Source organism: Primulina tabacum, chromosome 10 (genome assembly GCF_025594145.1).
Source record: "Primulina tabacum isolate GXHZ01 chromosome 10, ASM2559414v2, whole genome shotgun sequence".
Lineage (NCBI taxonomy): Eukaryota > Viridiplantae > Streptophyta > Magnoliopsida > Lamiales > Gesneriaceae > Primulina > Primulina tabacum.
In genome coordinates this window covers 39,455,575-39,471,555 of record NC_134559.1, presented here as the reverse complement: position 1 = coordinate 39,471,555, position 15,981 = coordinate 39,455,575, and the positions used below count along the sequence as shown (strand labels likewise).

The window sequence follows — 15,981 nt, the reverse complement described above, 5'->3', positions numbered from 1 at the left end:
GACAACACGCGGCACTGCTCTCGCCCAATCAGAACCATGATGTTAAGCGTTCTGGCGCGATGGCAAAGCTAGGATGGGTGACCTCCCTAGGAACTCCTCGTGTCGCGACCGTTTACGTAAATTATAGCTAAAACAGTCGAAATATTTGCTTTTAATGAGTTAACCAACTCTGGAGTAATCTGCATCATACCCTTCCGCACAGAACCGGCTCCAGAAAATAAAAATCGCTAAATGTTCCCAGAAAATAGAAATAAAATAAGAAGAAGAAAATAGCGAATGTAAAGATGTTATTATGCTTGGGATACGATAAAATTAAGCCAGAATCGAATTTCGGACTTTCCAAGCGGATTTCTCAAGGAAACAGAAATTTAACAGAATCGAAAAATCGCAAATTAGAGGGTCTTAGAGAAGGAATTCGGCTAAAATCTCGCCAGCTCTTTGCGGAGTAATGAGTCTCGTTCGTTTGCCCGTTTACAATCAAATTAGCCTACAATTTTGTCCAAATCCGGCAGTGCTCGAGCTACGTTTATTTCATATGTCTTATCTTGTCCCGATCGAGATTCAGATGTTTTGAGCCGAAAATCGTCAGTCAACAATTACTCAAAAATAGAAAAACATGAAAAGGCATGCAACACGAGGACTTCCCAGAGGGTCACCCATCCTAATAGTTGTCTCGCCCAATCACGCATAACTTCGGAGTTCTGATGGGATCCGGTGCATTAGTGCTGGTATGATCGCACACGAAATTGAGTGGGATGTTTATTCTTATATCCGTCGAGTACGTGTGGCGCGGGCGGCGATGGACAAAACGCGGCACTGCTCTCGCCCAATCAGAACCATGAAGTTAAGTGTTCTGGCGCGATGGCAGAGCTAGGATGGGTGACCTCCCCAGGAAGTCCTCGTGTCGCGACCGTTTACGTAAATTATAGCTAAAACAGTCGAAATAATTGTTTTTAATGAGTTAACCGTCTCCGGAGTAATCTACGTCATACCCTTCCGCACAGAACCGGCTCACGACAACAAAAATCGCTAAATGTTCCTAGAAAATAGGAAAAAAAATATGAAGAAGAAAATAGCGAATGTAAAGCTATTATTATGCCTGAGATACGATAAAATGGAACCGGAATCGAATTTCTGACTTCCTAAGCGGATTTCTCGAGGAAACGGAAGCTTAACAGAAGCGGAAAATCGCAAATTAGAGGGTTTTAGAGAAGGAATCTAGCTAAAATCTCGCCAGCTCATTGCGGAGTAATGAGTCTCGTTCGTTTGCCCGTTTACAATCAAATTAGGCTACAATTTTGTCCAAATCCTGCAGTTCTCGAGCTATGTTGATTTCACATGTCTTATCTTGTCCTGATCGAGATTCAGATGTTCTTAGCCGAAAATCGTCCGTCAACAATTAATCAAAAATAGAAAAACACGAAAAGGCATGCAACAAGAGGACTTCCCAGGGGGGTCACCCATCCTAGTACTGGTCTCGCCCAAGCACGCTTAACTTCGGATTTCTGATGGGATCCGGTGCATTAGTGCTGGTATGATCACAACAAACATTGAGTGGGGATGTTTATTCTTATATCCCTGAAGTACGTGTGGCGCGGGCGGCGATGGACTACACGCGGCACTTCTCTCGCCCAATCAGAATCACTAAGTTAAGCGTTCTAACGTGATGGCAGAGCTAGGATGGGTGACCTCCCTGGGAAGTCCTCGTGCCGCGACCGTTTACGTAAATTATAGCTTAAACAGTCGAAATAATTGTTTTTAATGAGTTAACCGTCTCTAGAGTAATCTGCGTCATACCCTTCCGCACAGAACCGGCTCACGTTTACAAAAATCGCTAAATATTCCCAGAAAATAGAAAAAATAATAAGAAGATGAAAATAGCGAATGTAAAGCTATTATTATGCCTGGGATACGATAAAATGGAACCGGAATCGAATTTCGGACTTCCTAAGCGAATTTCTCGAGGAAACGGAAGCTTAATAAGAGCGGAAAATCGCAAATTAGAGGGTCTTAGAAAAGGAATTCGGCAAAAATCTCGCCAGCTAATTGCCGAGTAATGAGTCTCGTTCGTTTGCCCGTTTACAATCAAATTAGGCTACAATTTTGTCCAAATCCGGCAGTGCCCGAGCTTCGTTGATTCAGATGATTTGAGCCGAAAATCGTCTGTCAACAAGTAATCAAAAATAGAAAAACACGAAAAGGGGTGCAACACGAGAACTTCCCAGGGGGTCACCCATCCTAGTTCAGGTCTCGCCCAAACACGCTTAACTTCGGAGTTCTGATGGGATCTATTGAATTAGTGCTGGTATGATCGTACCCGACATTGAGTGGGATGTTTATTCTTATATCCCTCGAGTACGTGTAGAGCGGGCGGCTATGGACAAGACGCGGCACTGCTCTCGCACAATCGGAACCATGATGTTAAGCGTTCTGGCACGATGGCAGAGCGAGGATGGGTGACCTCCCTGTGACGTCCTCGTGTCGCAACCGTTTACGTAAATTATAGCTAAAAGAGTCGAAAAAATGGTTTTTATTGAGTTAACCATCTCCGGAGTAATCTACGTCATACCCTTCCGCACAAAACCGGCTCACGACAACAAAATCGCTAAATGTTCCCAAAAAATAGAAAAAAATAAGAAGAAGAAAATAGCGAATGTAAAGCTATTATTATGCCAGGAATACGATAAAATGTAACTGGAATCGAATTTCGGACTTCCTAAACGGATTTCTCGAGGAAACGGAAGCTTAACAGAAGCGGAAAATTGCAAATTAGAGGGTCTTAGAGAAGGAATTCGGCTAAAATATCACCAGCTCATTGCAGAGTAATGAGTAGAGAAGGAATTTGGCTAAAATCTCACCAGCTCCTTGCAGAGTAATGAGTCTCGTTCGTTTGTCCGTTTACAATCAAATTAGGCTACAATTTTGTCCAAATCCGGCAGTGCCCGAGCTACTTTGATTTCACATGTCTTATCTGATCCGATCGAGATTTTGAAGATTTGAGCCAAAAATCGTCCGTTACTAATTAATCAAAAATAGAAAAACACGAAAAAGGGTGCAACACGAGGATTTCCCCGGGGGTCACCCATCCTAATACTGCCCTCGCCCAAGCACGCTTAGCTTCGGAGTTCTGATGGGATCCGATGCATTAGTGCTGGTATGATCGCACCCGACATTGAGTGGGATGTTTATTCTTATATATCCCTCGAGTACGTGTGGAGCGGATGATGATGGACAACACGCGGCACTGCTTTCGCCCAATCAGAACCATGAAGTTAAGCTTTCTGGCGCGATGGTAGAGCTAGGATGGGTGACCTCCCTAAGAAGTCCTCGTGTCGCGATCGTTTACGTAAATTATGGCTAAAACAATCGAAAAAATTGTTTTTAATGAAATAACCATCTCCGGAGTAATCTGCGTCATACCATTCCGCACAGAACCGGCTCACGTTTACAAAAATCGCTAAATATTCCCAGAAAATTGAAAAAAAAATAATAAGAAGAAAATAGCGAATGTAAAGCTATTATTATGCCTCGGATACGATAAAATGGAACCGGAATCGAATTTCGGACTTCCTAAGGGGATTTCTCGAGGAAACGGAAGCTTAACAAAAGCGGAAAATCGCAAATTAGTGGGTCTTAAAGAAGGAATTCGGCTAAAATCTCGCCAGCTCATTGCGGAGTAATGAGTCTCGTTCGTTTGCCCGTTTACAATCAAATTAAGATAAAATTTTGTCCAAATCCGGCAGTGCCCGAACTACGTTGATTTCACATGTCTTATCTGGTCCCGATCGAGATTCAGATGATTTGAGCCCAAAATCGTCTGTCAACAAGTAATCATAAATAGAAAAACACGAAAAGGGGTGCAACACGAGGACTTCCAAGGGGGTCACCCATCCTAGTACTGCTCTTGCCCAAGCATGCTTAACTTCGGAGTTCTGATTGGATCCGGTGCATTAGTACTGGTATGATCGCACCCGAAATTGAGTGGGATGTTTATACTTATATCCTTCGAGAACGTGTGGAGCGGCGGAGATGGAGAACACGCGGCACTGCTCTTGCCTAATCAGAACCATGAAGTTAAGCGTTCTGGCGCGATGGCAGAGCTAGGATGGGTGACCTCCCTGGGAAGTCCTCGTGTCGCGACCGTTTACTTAAATTATGGATAAAACAATCGAAATAATTGTTTTTAATGAGTTAACCGTCTCCGGAGTAATCTGCGTCATACCCTTCCCCACAGAACCCTCAAGACAACAAAAATCGCTAAATGTTCCCAGTAAATAGAAAAAAATTTAAGTAGAAAAAAATTGCGAATGTAAAGCTATTATTATGCCTGGGATACAATAAAATGGAACCGGAATCGAATTTAGAACTTCCTCTCAAGGAAACAGAAGCGGAAAATCGCAAATTAGAGGGTCTTAGAGAAGGAATTCGTCTAATACTCGCCACCTCGTTGCGGAGTATTGAGTCTCGTTCGTTTGCCCGTTTACAATCAAATTAGGCTACAATTTTGTCCGAATCCGGCAGTGCCCGAGCTACGTTGATTTCACATGTCTTATCTGGTCCCGATCGTTATTCAAATGATTTGAGCCGAAAATCGTCTGTCAACAAGTAATCAAAAATAGAAAAACACGAAAAAGGGTGCAACACGAGGACTTCCCACGGGGTCACCTATCCTAGTACTGTTCTCGCCCAAGCACGATTAACTTCGGAGTTCTGATGGGATTCGGTGCATTTGTGCTGGTATGATCGTACCCGACATTGAGTGGGATGTTTATTCTTATATCCCTAGAGTACATGGTGCGCGAACGGCGATGGACAACACGCGGCACTGCTGTCGCCCAATCAGAACCATTAATTTAAGCATTCTGGTGCGATGGCAGAGCTAGGATGGGCGACCTCCCTGAAAAGTCCTCGTGTCGAGACATTTTACGTAAATTATATCTAAAACAGTCGAAATAATTGTTTTTAATTGTTTTTAATGAGTTAACTATCTCCAGAGTAATCTGCGTCATACACTTCCGCATAGAACCGTCTCATGACAACAAAAATCGCTAAATGTTCCCAGAAAATAGAAAAAAAATAATAAGAAGAAAATAGCGAATGTAAGTCTATTATTATGCTTTGGATACGATAAAATATAACCGGAATCGAATTTCGGACATCCTAAAAGGATTTCTCGAGGAAACGGAAACTTAACAAAAGCGGAAAATCGCAAATTAGAGGGTCTTAGAGAAGGAATTCGGCTAAAATCTCGCCAGCTCATTGCGGAGTAAGAGACTCGTTCGTTTGCCCGTTTACAATCAAATTACCCTACAATTTTTTCCAAATCCGGTAGTGCCTAAGCTATGTTGATTTCACATGTCTTATCTGGTCCCGATCGAAATTCAGATGATTTGAGCCAAAAATCGTCTGTCAACAAGTAATCTAAAATAGAAAAACACGAAAATCGGTGCAACCCGAGGAATTTCCAGGGGGTCGCCCATCCTAGTACTGGTCTCGTCCAAGCACGCTTAACTTCGGAGTTTTGATGGGATCCGATGCATTAGTGCTGGCATGATCGCTCCCGAAATTGAGTGGGGTGTTTATTCTTATATCCCTCGAGTACGTGTGGAGCGGGCGGCGATGGACAACACGCGGCACTGCTCTTACCCAATCAGAACCATGAAGTTAAGCATTCTGGCGCGATGACAGAGCTAGGATGGGTGACCTCCCCTGGAAGTCCTCGTGTCGCGAACGTTTACGTAAATTATGGCTATAATAGTCGAAATAATTGTTTTTAATGAGTTAACCATCTCCGGAGTGATCTGCGTCATACCCTTCCGCACAGAACCGGCTCACGACAACAAAAATCGCTAAATGTTCCCAGAAATAGAAAAAAAATAAAAAGAAGAAAATAGCGAATGTAAAGCTATTATTATGCCTCGAATACGATAAAATGGAACCGGAATCGAATTTCGGACTTCCTAAGCGGATTTCTCGAGGAAACGGAAGTTTAACAGAAGCGGAAAATCGCAAATTAGAGGGTCTTAGGGAAGGAATTCGGCTAAAATCTCGCCAGCTCATTGCGGAGTAAGAGTCTTGTTCGTTTGCCCGTTTACAATCAAATTAGCCTAAAATTTTGTCCAAATCCGGCAGTACCCGAGCTACGTTGATTTCACATGTCTTATCTGGTCCCGATCGAGATTCAGATGATTTGAGCCAAAAATCTTTTGTCAACAAGTAATCAAAAATAGAAAAACACGGAGAGAGGTGCAACCAAGGACTTCCCAGGGTGTCGCCCATCCTAGTACTGGTCTCGCCAAAGCACGCTTAACTTTGGAGTTCTGATGGGATCCGGTGCAATACTGCTGGTATGTTCGCATCCGACATTGTGTGAGATGTTTATTCTTATATCCCTCGAGTACGTGTGGCGCGGGCGGCGATGGACAACACGCGGCACTGCTTTCGCCCAATCAGAACCATGAATTTAAGCGTTCTGACGCGATGACAGAGCTAGGATGGGTGACCTCCCTTGGAAGTCCTTGTGTCGCGACCGTTTACATAATTATAGCTAAAACAGTCGAAATAATTATTTTTAATGACTTAAACGCCTCCGGAGTCATCTGCGACATGCCCTTATGCACCGAACCGGCTCACGACAACAAAATTGCTAAATGTTCACAGAAAATAGAAAAAAATAAGAAGAAGAAAATAGCGAATGTAAAGCTATTATTATGCCCGGGATACGATAAAATGGAACCGGAATCGAATTTCGGACTTCCTTAACGGATTTCTCGAGGAAACAGAAGCGGAAAATCGCAAATTAGAGTGTCTTAGTGAAAGAATTCGGCTAAAATCACGCTAGCTCATTGTGGAGTAATGAGTCTCGTTCGTTTGCCCGTTTACAATCCAATTAGCCTACAATTTTGTTCAAATCCGGCAGTGTCCGAGCTACGTTGTTGTCACATGTCTTAACTGGTCCTAATCGAGATTCAGATGATTTGAGCCGAAAATAGTCTGTCAACTAGTAATCAAAAATAGAAAAACACGAAAAGGGGTGCAACACGAGGACTTCCAAGGGGGTCACCCATCCTAGTACTGCTCTCGCCCAAGCACGCTTAACTTCGGAGTTCTGATGGGATCCGGTGCATTAGTGCTGGTATGATCGCACCCGACATTGAGTGGGATGTTTATTCTTATATCCCTCGAGTACGTGTGGAGCGGGCGGCGATAGACAACACGCGGCACTGCTCTCGCCCAATAGGAACCATGAAGTTAAGCGTTCTGGCGCGATGAAAGAGCTATGATGGGTTACCTCCCTTGGAAGTCCTTGTGTCGCGACCGTTTACATAAATTAAAGCTAAAACAGTCGAAATAATTGTTTTTAATGAGTTAACCGTCTCCGGAGTAATCTACGTCATACCCTTCCGCACAGAACCGACTCACGACAACAAAAATAGCTAAATTTTCCAAGAAAATAGAAAAGAAAATAAGAAGAATAAAATAGCAAATGTAAAGCTATTATTATGCTTGGGATACGATAAAATGGAAACGGAATCGAATTTCGGACTTCCTAAACGGATTTCTCGAGGAAACGAAAGCTTAACAAAAGCGGAAAATCGCAAATTAGAGGGTCCTAGAGAAGGAATTCGCCTAAATCTCGCCAGCTTCTTGTGGAGTAATGAGTCTCGTTCGTTTGCCAGTTTACAATCAAATTAGGCTACAATTTTGTCCAAATCCGGCAGTGCTTGAGCTACGTTGATTTCACATGTCTTATCTAATCCTGATCGAGATTCAGATTATTTGAGCCGAAAATCGTCTGTCAACAAGTAATCAAAAATAGAAAAACACGAAAAGGGTTGTAACACGAGGACTTCCCAGGGGTTCACCCATCATAGTACTGCTCTCACCCAAGCACGCTTAACTTAGGAGTTCTGATAGGAACCGGTGCATAAGTGCAGGTATGATCGCACCCGATATTGAGTGGGATGTTTATTCTTATATCCCTCGAGTACGTGTGGAGTGGGCAGCGATGGACAACACGCGGCACTGCTCTCGCCCAATCAGAACCATGAAGTTAAGCGTTCTGGCGCGATGGCAGAGCTAGGATGGGTGACCTTTCTTGGAAGTCCTCGTGCCGTGACCGTTTACGTAAATTATGGATAAAACAGTCAAAATAATTGTTTTTAATGAGTTAACCGTCACCGCAGTAATATGCGTCATACCCTTCCGCACAGAACCGGCTCACGACGACAAAAATCGCTAAATGTTCCCAAAAAATAGAAAAAAAAATAAGAAGAAGAAAATAGCGAATGTAAAGCTATTATTATGCCTGGGATACGATAAAATGGAACCAGAATCGAATTTAGAACTTCCTAAGCAAATTTCTTGAGGAAACGGAACCTTAACAGAAGCGGAAAATCACAAATTAGAGAGTCTTAGAGAAGGAATTCGGCTAAAATCTCGCCAGCTCTTTGCGGAGTAATGAGTCTCGTTCGTTTGACCGTTAACAATCAAATTAGGCTACAATTTTGTCCAAATCCGGCAGTGTCCGAGCTACGTTGATTTCACATTTCTTATTTGGTCTCGATCAAGATTCAGATGATTTGAGCCGAAAATCGTCTGTCAACAAGTAATCAAAAATAGAAAAACACGAAAAGGGGTGCAACACGAGAATTTCCCAGAGGGTCACCCATCCTAGTACTGCTTTCGTCCAAGCACGCTTAACTTCGGAGTTCTGATGGGATTCAATGCATTAGTGCTGGTATGATCGCACCCGACATTGAGTGGGATGTTTATTCTTATATCCCTCGAGTACGTGTGGAGATGGCGGCGATGGACAACACGCGGCACTGCTCTCGCCCAATCAGAACCATGAATTTAAGCGTTCTGGCGCGATGACAGAGCTAGGATGGGTGACCTCCCTTGGAAGTCCTTGTGTCGCGACCGTTTACATAATTATAGCTAAAACAGTCGAAATAATTGTTTTTAATGAGTTAACCGTCTCCGAAGTCATCTGCGTCATACCCTTCTGCACCGAACCGGCTCACGACAACAAAAATCGCTAAATGTTCACAGAAAATAGAAAAAAAATAAGAAGAAGAAAATAGCGAATGTAAAGCTATTATTATACATGGGATACGATAAAATGGAACCGGAATCGAATTTCGGACTTCCTAAACGGATTTCTCGAGGCAACCGAAGGTTAACAGAAACGGAAAATCGCAAATTAGAGTGTCTTAGGGAAAGAATTCGGCAAAAATCTCGCCAGCTCATTGCGGAGAATGAGTCTCGTTCGTTTGCCCGTTTACAATCAAATTAGCCTGCAATTTTGTCCAAATCCGGCAGTGTCCGAGCTACGTTGTTTTCACATGTCTTATCTGGTCCCGATCGAGATTCAGATGATTTGAGCCGAAAATCGTCTGTCAACAAGTAATCAAAAATAGAAAAACACGAAAAGAGGTGCAACACGAGGACTTCCCAGGGGGTCACCCATCCTAGTACTGCGTTATACCCTTCCGCACAGAACCGGCTCACGACGACAAAAATCGCTAAATGTTCCCAAAAAATAGAAAAAAATAAGAAAAAGAAAATAGCGAATGTAAAGCTATTATTATGCCTGGGATACGATAAAATGGAACCGGAATCGAATTTAGAACTTCCTAAGCGGATTTCTTGAGGAAACGGAAGCTTAATAGAAACGAAAAATAACAAATTAGAGAGTCTTAGAGAAGGAATTCGGCTAAAATCTCGCCAGCTCATTGCGGAGTAATGAGTCTCGTTCGTTTGACCGTTAACAATCAAATTAGGCTACAATTTTGTCCAAATCCGACAGTGTCCGAGCTACGTTGATTTCACATTTCTTATCTGGTCTCGATCAAGATTCAGATGATTTGAGCCGAAAATCGTCTGTTAACAAGTAATCAAAAATAGAAAAACACAAAAAACGGTGTAACACGAGGACTTCCCAGGGGGACACCCATCCTAATACTGCTCTCGCCCAAGCATGCTTAACTTCAGATTTCTGATGGGATCCAGTGCATTAGTGCTGGTATGATCGCTCCCGACATTGAGTGGGATGTTTATTCTTATATCCCTCGAGTACGTGTGGCGCGGGCGGCAATGGACAACACGCGGCACTGCTCTCGCCCAATCAGAACCATGAAGTTAAGCGTTTTGGCGCTATGGCAGAGATAGGATGGGTGACCTCCCTGGAAGTCCTCGTGTCACGACCGTTTATGTAAATTATGGATAAAACAGTTGAAATAATTGTTTTTAACGAGTTAACCGTCTTCGGAGAAATATGCGTCATACCCTTCAGCACGAAACCTGCTCAAGACAACAAAAATCGCTAAATGTTCCCAGAAAATAGAAAAGAAAATAAGAAGAAGAAAATAGCGAATGTAAAGCTATTATTATGCCTGGAATACGATAAAATGGAACCGAAATCGAATTTCAGACTTCGTAAGCAGATTTCTAGAAGAAACGGAAGCTGAACAAAAGCGAAAAAAACGCAAATTAGAGGGTCTTGGAGAAGGAATTCGGCTAAAATCTCGCCAGCTCATTGCGGAGTAATGAGTCTCGTTCGTTTGCCCGTTTACAATCAAATTAGGCTTCAATTTTTTCCAAATCCGGCAGTGCCCAAGCTACGTTGATTTCACATGTCTTATCTGATCACGATCGTGATTCAGATGATTTGAGCCGAAAATCATCTGTCAACAAGTAATCAAAAATAGAAAAACACGAAAAGGGGTGCAACACGAGAACTTCCTAGAGGGTCACCCATCCTAGTACTGCTCTCGTCCAAGCACGCTTAACATCGGAGTTCTGATGGGATCCGGTGCATTAGTGCTGGTATGATCGCACCCGACATTGAGTGGGATGTTTATTCTTATATCCCTCGAGTACGTGTGGAGCTGGCGGCGATGGACAACACGCGGCACTGCTCTCGCCCAATCAGAACCATGAATTTAAGCGTTCTGGCGCGATGACAGAGCTAGGATGGGTGACCTCCCTTGGAAGTACTTGTGTCGCGACCGTTTACATAATTATAGCTAAAACAGTCGAAATAATTGTTTTCAATGAGTTAACCGTCTCCGGAGTCATCTGCGTCATACCCTTCTGCACCGAACCGGCTCACGACAACAAAAATCGCTAAATGTTCACAGAAAATAGAAAAAAAATAAGAAGAAGAAAATAGCGAATGTAAAGCTATTATTATACATGGGATACGATAAAATAGAATCGGAATCGAATTTTGGACTTCCTAAACGGATTTCTCGAGGAAACAGAAGCTTAACAGAAACGAAAAATCGCAAATTAGAGTGTCTTAGGGAAAGAATTCGGCTAAAATCTCGCCAGCTCATTGCGGAGTAATAAGTCTCGTTCGTTTGCCCGTTTACAATCAAATTAGCCGGCAATTTTGTCCAAATCCGGCAGTGTCCGAGCTACGTTGTTTTCACATGTCTTATCTGGTCCCGATCGAGATTCAGATGATTTGAGCCGAAAATCGTCTGTCAACAAGTAATCAAAAATAGAAAGGGGTGCAACACGAGGAATTCCAAGGGGTTCACCCATCCTAGTACTGCTCTTGACCAAGCACGCTTAACTTCGGAGTTTTGATGGGATTCGGTGCATAAGTGCAGGTATGATCACACCCGACATTGAGTGGGATGTTTATTCTTATATCCCTCGAGTACGTGCGGGCGGTGATAGAAAACACGCGGCTCTACTCTCGCCTAATCAGAACCATGAAGTTAAGCGTTCTGGCGCGATGGCAGAGCGAGGATGGGTGACCTCCCTGGCAGCCCACGTGTCGCGACCGTTTACGTAAATTATGGCTAAAACAATCGAAATAATTGTTTTTAATGAGTTAACCGTCTCCGGAGTAATTTGCGTTATACCATTCTGCACAGAACCGGCTCACGACAAAAAAAATTGCTAAATGTTCCTAGAAAAGAGAAAAAAAAATAAGAAGAAGAAAATAGTGAATGTAAAGATATTATTATGCGTGAGATACAATAAAATGGAACCGAAATAGAATTTCGAACTTCCTAAGCGGATTTCTCGAGGAAACGAAAGCTTAACAAAAGCGGAAAATCGCAAATTAGAGGGTCCAAGAGAAGGAATTCGGCTAAAATCTCGCCAGCTTCTTGTGGAGTAATGAGTCTTGTTCGTTTGCCCGTTTACAATCAAATTAGGCTACAATATTGTCCAAATCCGGTAGTGCTTGAGCTACGTTGATTTCACATGTCTTATCTAATCCTAATCGAGATTCAGATTATTTAAGCCGAAAATCTTCTGTCAACAAGTAATCAAAAATAGAAAAACACGTAAAGGGGTGCAACACGAGGACTTTCCAGGGGATCACCCATCCTAGTGCTGCTCTCGGCAAAGCACGCTTAACTTCGGAGTTTTGATGGGATCCGGTGCATTAGTGCTGGTATGATCGCACCCGACATTGAGTGGGATTTTTATTCTTATATCCCTCGAGTACGTGTAGAGCAGGCGGCGATGGACAACACGCGGCACTGCTCTCGCCCAATCAGAACCATGAAGTTAAGCGTTCTGGCGCGATGGCAGAGCTAGGATGGGTGACCTCCCTGGTAAGTCCTCGTGTCACGACCGTATACGTAAATTATGGATAAAGCAGTTGAAATAATTTTTTTTAACGAGTTAGCCATCTCCGGAGTAATATGCGTCATACCCTTCCGCACGAAACCTGCTCAAGACAACAAAAATCGCTAAATGTTCCCAGAAAATAGAAAAAAATAAGAAAAAGCAAATAGCGAATGTAAAGCTATTATTATGCCTGAATACGATAAAATGGAACCGGAATCGAATTTCGGACTTCCTAAGCGGATTTTTCGAGGAAACGGAAGCTTAACAGAAGCGGAAAATCGCAAATTAGAGGGTCTTAGAGAAGGAATTCGGCTAAAATCTCGCCAGCTCATTGCGGAGTAATGAGTCACGTTCGTTTGCCCGTTTCAATCAAATTAGGTTTCAATTTTGTCCAAATCCGGCAGTGTCCGAGCTACGTTGCTTTCACATGTCTTATCTGGTCCCAATCGAGATTCAGATGATTTGAGTCGAAAATAGTCTGTCAACAAGTAATCAAAAATAGAAAAACACGAAAAGGGGTGCAACACGCACTGTAACGTCTCACTCATTTTTAAAATTCCACTGGACATTTTTTTTAAATAAAAGCTCGCATTTTCGAAATAACATTTAAAATAATCGTAATAATTTGACAGTAAAAAAATAACCAAACTCATCTACAATCATACGAAAACATAAACTAATAAAAATCTTAAAATCATCAACGTGTGAAAATATTCATTTCCTCCCAATCTCATAAATCGTAATGCGGAAAACATGTGGTCCTCGGGTCGTGTCATCGCACCAGGTCTGCCTACTCAGAGTTCGGCACCTATAGTCTCCTCAACATTTAGCTCACCTGCATCACACATGCCTAGTGAGTCTAAAGAATCAACACACCTATACCAGGAATAACAAGTACATATACATAGCACACAGCAGTGAAAAATATCATACTCAACATATCTTTCATGAACTTAAAAGCATAACATAAACGTGTATTGTAAAATCATAATGCCAACATACCTTTCATAAACTTTAAAACATGATATAAACATGTCGTATCAAATCATATCGTATTAAATCATGTCATCATAAACTTAAACATTTTCTTTTTAACTGAATTCAGTTTATTAGTTGTGACTTTCGTATCAGCTCTATCTTATCAGCTCTATCGATGGATCCATCTATAAAACCGTGGTACCCGGCGGCGGGGACATCAGCGACAGCATTACCCGTCCACTGAGCCTTGGCCTCAGCTCATCATATCTCATATCATGTCAATGGAAATACGATCGTCGGGCTCCCTCTGGGGCCTTCTCCCGTAAACGGGCTCCCTCTAGGGCCTTTTCCCTCACGATATCTCCAATCCTATCATCGTATACATATACATCGTCAGTCACAACCAACTCCCATCCTTCAAAAACATCATGATATTCACCACTTAATAAAAACATGCATATACGTAATTTTTCCTTTAAACCAAGAATGCAACGTATATTTTCATAAAATATTAAAAATCGTGATCATGATGCATAAAACTTTAAAATATAGTAAATTTGTGCTCATGGCGCTGCCAGGACCAACATCTAACCCCGGGTGCAAAATGACCATTTTGCCCCTAGAAACCCAAAAATTACCATTTTGCCCTTAGACGTATGACATTTTCTTAATTCCATTTAATCTAACATGTCCCAAATAATTATTTAAGCCTACAAAAATTTTCCCATATTTTTATTTGGCTTAAATCGATGAATTTTAAATTAATTTTTAAACATAACATATTAACGCGCTTTAATCCCGAATTAAACCAAACCTTAGCATAAAATTCCCAAATTAAAAACTTAGATTTCTTATAATAATTTGACTTTAAATATAATTTTTCATAATTTAATTAAGCTTAAATCTAGCGTTTCAATTAATTCTGTAATTAACGTTTCGTGTTGCGACTAAATCCCGGATAAATCCAAAACTCATTATTTTGATCCAAAGCTTACCAAATTCCTTAAAATATCCCAAAACATATTTAAAAGCATCCCTAGACGTAAACTCGAGCCCATTTTATAACTTAACCGAATTGTTTTAAAACTTGGACCGGTGTCCCGGTTTTAAGCCGAATCGACTCGAAACTTAACCGTATTTTTCCCAACTTTTTACCACACCTAATAAACACTTAAAAGGCCTTATAAACATCCAGACCCGTCGCTTAAACCATTCGATCAGGCCTTACAAGATGCTGGAAATCAGCCTCTTCCCCTTTCGCCTACCCTACTACACTACCTCCCTATTCTCGCGTCTTAGCCCAACACCGATGGAACCAGGCACGTATCAGCCTTTCCTAGACCACCATAGGGCTCCCCTGAACCTACTGCACCCACGCCATCAGCCTCATGCATCAGGCGTAGATCACCCTATCGCTACACTCCCCACAACACCAATCGAACCCAACTCGTCCAACTCTTCCCTTGCGGCTTCTAGGACAAGACCAGCAGCGTTCGTGCATTTCCAGACCATGGTTAAGACCCACCAGAGTCTATTCAAGGTCTAGAGTCGCCCTTGCACCACCAGACTTCACCTACCCACCGATCTAGACAAAGAAAACGAGAAACCCCAAGCCGCTACACATCTCGGCCTTCACTCCAAACCTACCGAACCTTACACCAGCCTCATGACTCCACTAACCTGCTCTAAACAGTCCCTTAGCATCAAAAAAAACGGCAGCCTCCTTGCACAATTCAAGAAAATGTGAGACTTGAAACAAAAAGAATGCAATAAACACAAGAAAATCAAAGATCTTCCATAGACAAGCTTGGATCGATACTTTTCATGCATGAACACCAAACTCAGTATATAAAACGTGTATGATGCAGAAGAATGATATAGAGCGTGCCTGGTGAAAATATTTCGCAAGAAAACCGAAGAACGAGCGTCGGGAATCAAGTCGGAGAATTTTCTTACGCCTTGAATGGAAATGGCCGTGCTTTCAGCTGCTGGGATTTCTATGAAAATGTTGAGATGGGATTGAGGGTGTCGGCTGATTGGGAAGGGTAATGTTAGGTGTAGTGGGTCCTTAGGGATTTATTATGTAGTTAATTAAAATATAATAGGCCATAAGTTGTTAATTAAAGATTTAAAAAGGATTTTAAGCCCAACAAGCTTAAAAGTAGTCTCATTAAGTCCAAACACACTCCCGAAAAATATTTCGTGGTGTAAATTTTTTGAAAATATTAGCCGAACCCTCAAAAAATCCCCCGATTCGATAAAATTTGCTTACCGGGTAAAAATAAAATTCTGCGGATAAAAATACCAAATAAATCTCAATTCTTGAAAAATACCTTTAAAACATCTTATATTAATTAATAGAACTTAATCGTGTAATAAAAATAATTTTCTTGAAAATTCTCCGGT

General features: G+C 42.0%; 8 non-coding genes and 7 pseudogenes across 8 annotated transcripts; all 15 read right to left on the bottom strand.

Moving 5' to 3' along the window:
• Positions 1 to 623: 623 nt before the first annotated feature.
• LOC142508794 (5S ribosomal RNA) lies at positions 624 to 742 on the bottom strand. The gene has a single exon (XR_012806997.1). It is a non-coding gene; the product is annotated as a 5S ribosomal RNA (ribosomal RNA).
• A 684-nt stretch (positions 743 to 1,426) lies between these two features.
• On the bottom strand, positions 1,427 to 1,546 carry LOC142510166 (5S ribosomal RNA). Its single transcript, XR_012808294.1, has one exon. It is a non-coding gene; the product is annotated as a 5S ribosomal RNA (ribosomal RNA).
• Positions 1,547 to 2,200: 654 nt separating this feature from the next.
• On the bottom strand, positions 2,201 to 2,319 carry LOC142511342 (5S ribosomal RNA; annotated as a pseudogene).
• Positions 2,320 to 3,049: 730 nt separating this feature from the next.
• LOC142514503 (5S ribosomal RNA) lies at positions 3,050 to 3,168 on the bottom strand. Its single transcript, XR_012810393.1, has one exon. It is a non-coding gene; the product is annotated as a 5S ribosomal RNA (ribosomal RNA).
• Positions 3,169 to 3,854: 686 nt separating this feature from the next.
• Positions 3,855 to 3,973, bottom strand: LOC142517349 (5S ribosomal RNA). Its single transcript, XR_012813099.1, has one exon. It is a non-coding gene; the product is annotated as a 5S ribosomal RNA (ribosomal RNA).
• Positions 3,974 to 4,632: 659 nt separating this feature from the next.
• On the bottom strand, positions 4,633 to 4,751 carry LOC142508401 (5S ribosomal RNA). The gene has a single exon (XR_012806615.1). It is a non-coding gene; the product is annotated as a 5S ribosomal RNA (ribosomal RNA).
• Positions 4,752 to 5,443: 692 nt separating this feature from the next.
• LOC142511823 (5S ribosomal RNA) lies at positions 5,444 to 5,562 on the bottom strand (annotated as a pseudogene).
• A 681-nt stretch (positions 5,563 to 6,243) lies between these two features.
• LOC142512534 (5S ribosomal RNA) lies at positions 6,244 to 6,361 on the bottom strand (annotated as a pseudogene).
• Positions 6,362 to 7,030: 669 nt separating this feature from the next.
• LOC142508064 (5S ribosomal RNA) lies at positions 7,031 to 7,149 on the bottom strand. Its single transcript, XR_012806296.1, has one exon. It is a non-coding gene; the product is annotated as a 5S ribosomal RNA (ribosomal RNA).
• A 683-nt stretch (positions 7,150 to 7,832) lies between these two features.
• Positions 7,833 to 7,951, bottom strand: LOC142511692 (5S ribosomal RNA; annotated as a pseudogene).
• A 684-nt stretch (positions 7,952 to 8,635) lies between these two features.
• On the bottom strand, positions 8,636 to 8,754 carry LOC142506597 (5S ribosomal RNA). The gene has a single exon (XR_012804885.1). It is a non-coding gene; the product is annotated as a 5S ribosomal RNA (ribosomal RNA).
• Positions 8,755 to 9,922: 1,168 nt separating this feature from the next.
• On the bottom strand, positions 9,923 to 10,041 carry LOC142511082 (5S ribosomal RNA; annotated as a pseudogene).
• Positions 10,042 to 10,725: 684 nt separating this feature from the next.
• On the bottom strand, positions 10,726 to 10,844 carry LOC142513742 (5S ribosomal RNA). The gene has a single exon (XR_012809672.1). It is a non-coding gene; the product is annotated as a 5S ribosomal RNA (ribosomal RNA).
• Positions 10,845 to 11,516: 672 nt separating this feature from the next.
• LOC142511315 (5S ribosomal RNA) lies at positions 11,517 to 11,635 on the bottom strand (annotated as a pseudogene).
• Positions 11,636 to 12,313: 678 nt separating this feature from the next.
• Positions 12,314 to 12,432, bottom strand: LOC142510754 (5S ribosomal RNA; annotated as a pseudogene).
• Positions 12,433 to 15,981: the final 3,549 nt, after the last annotated feature.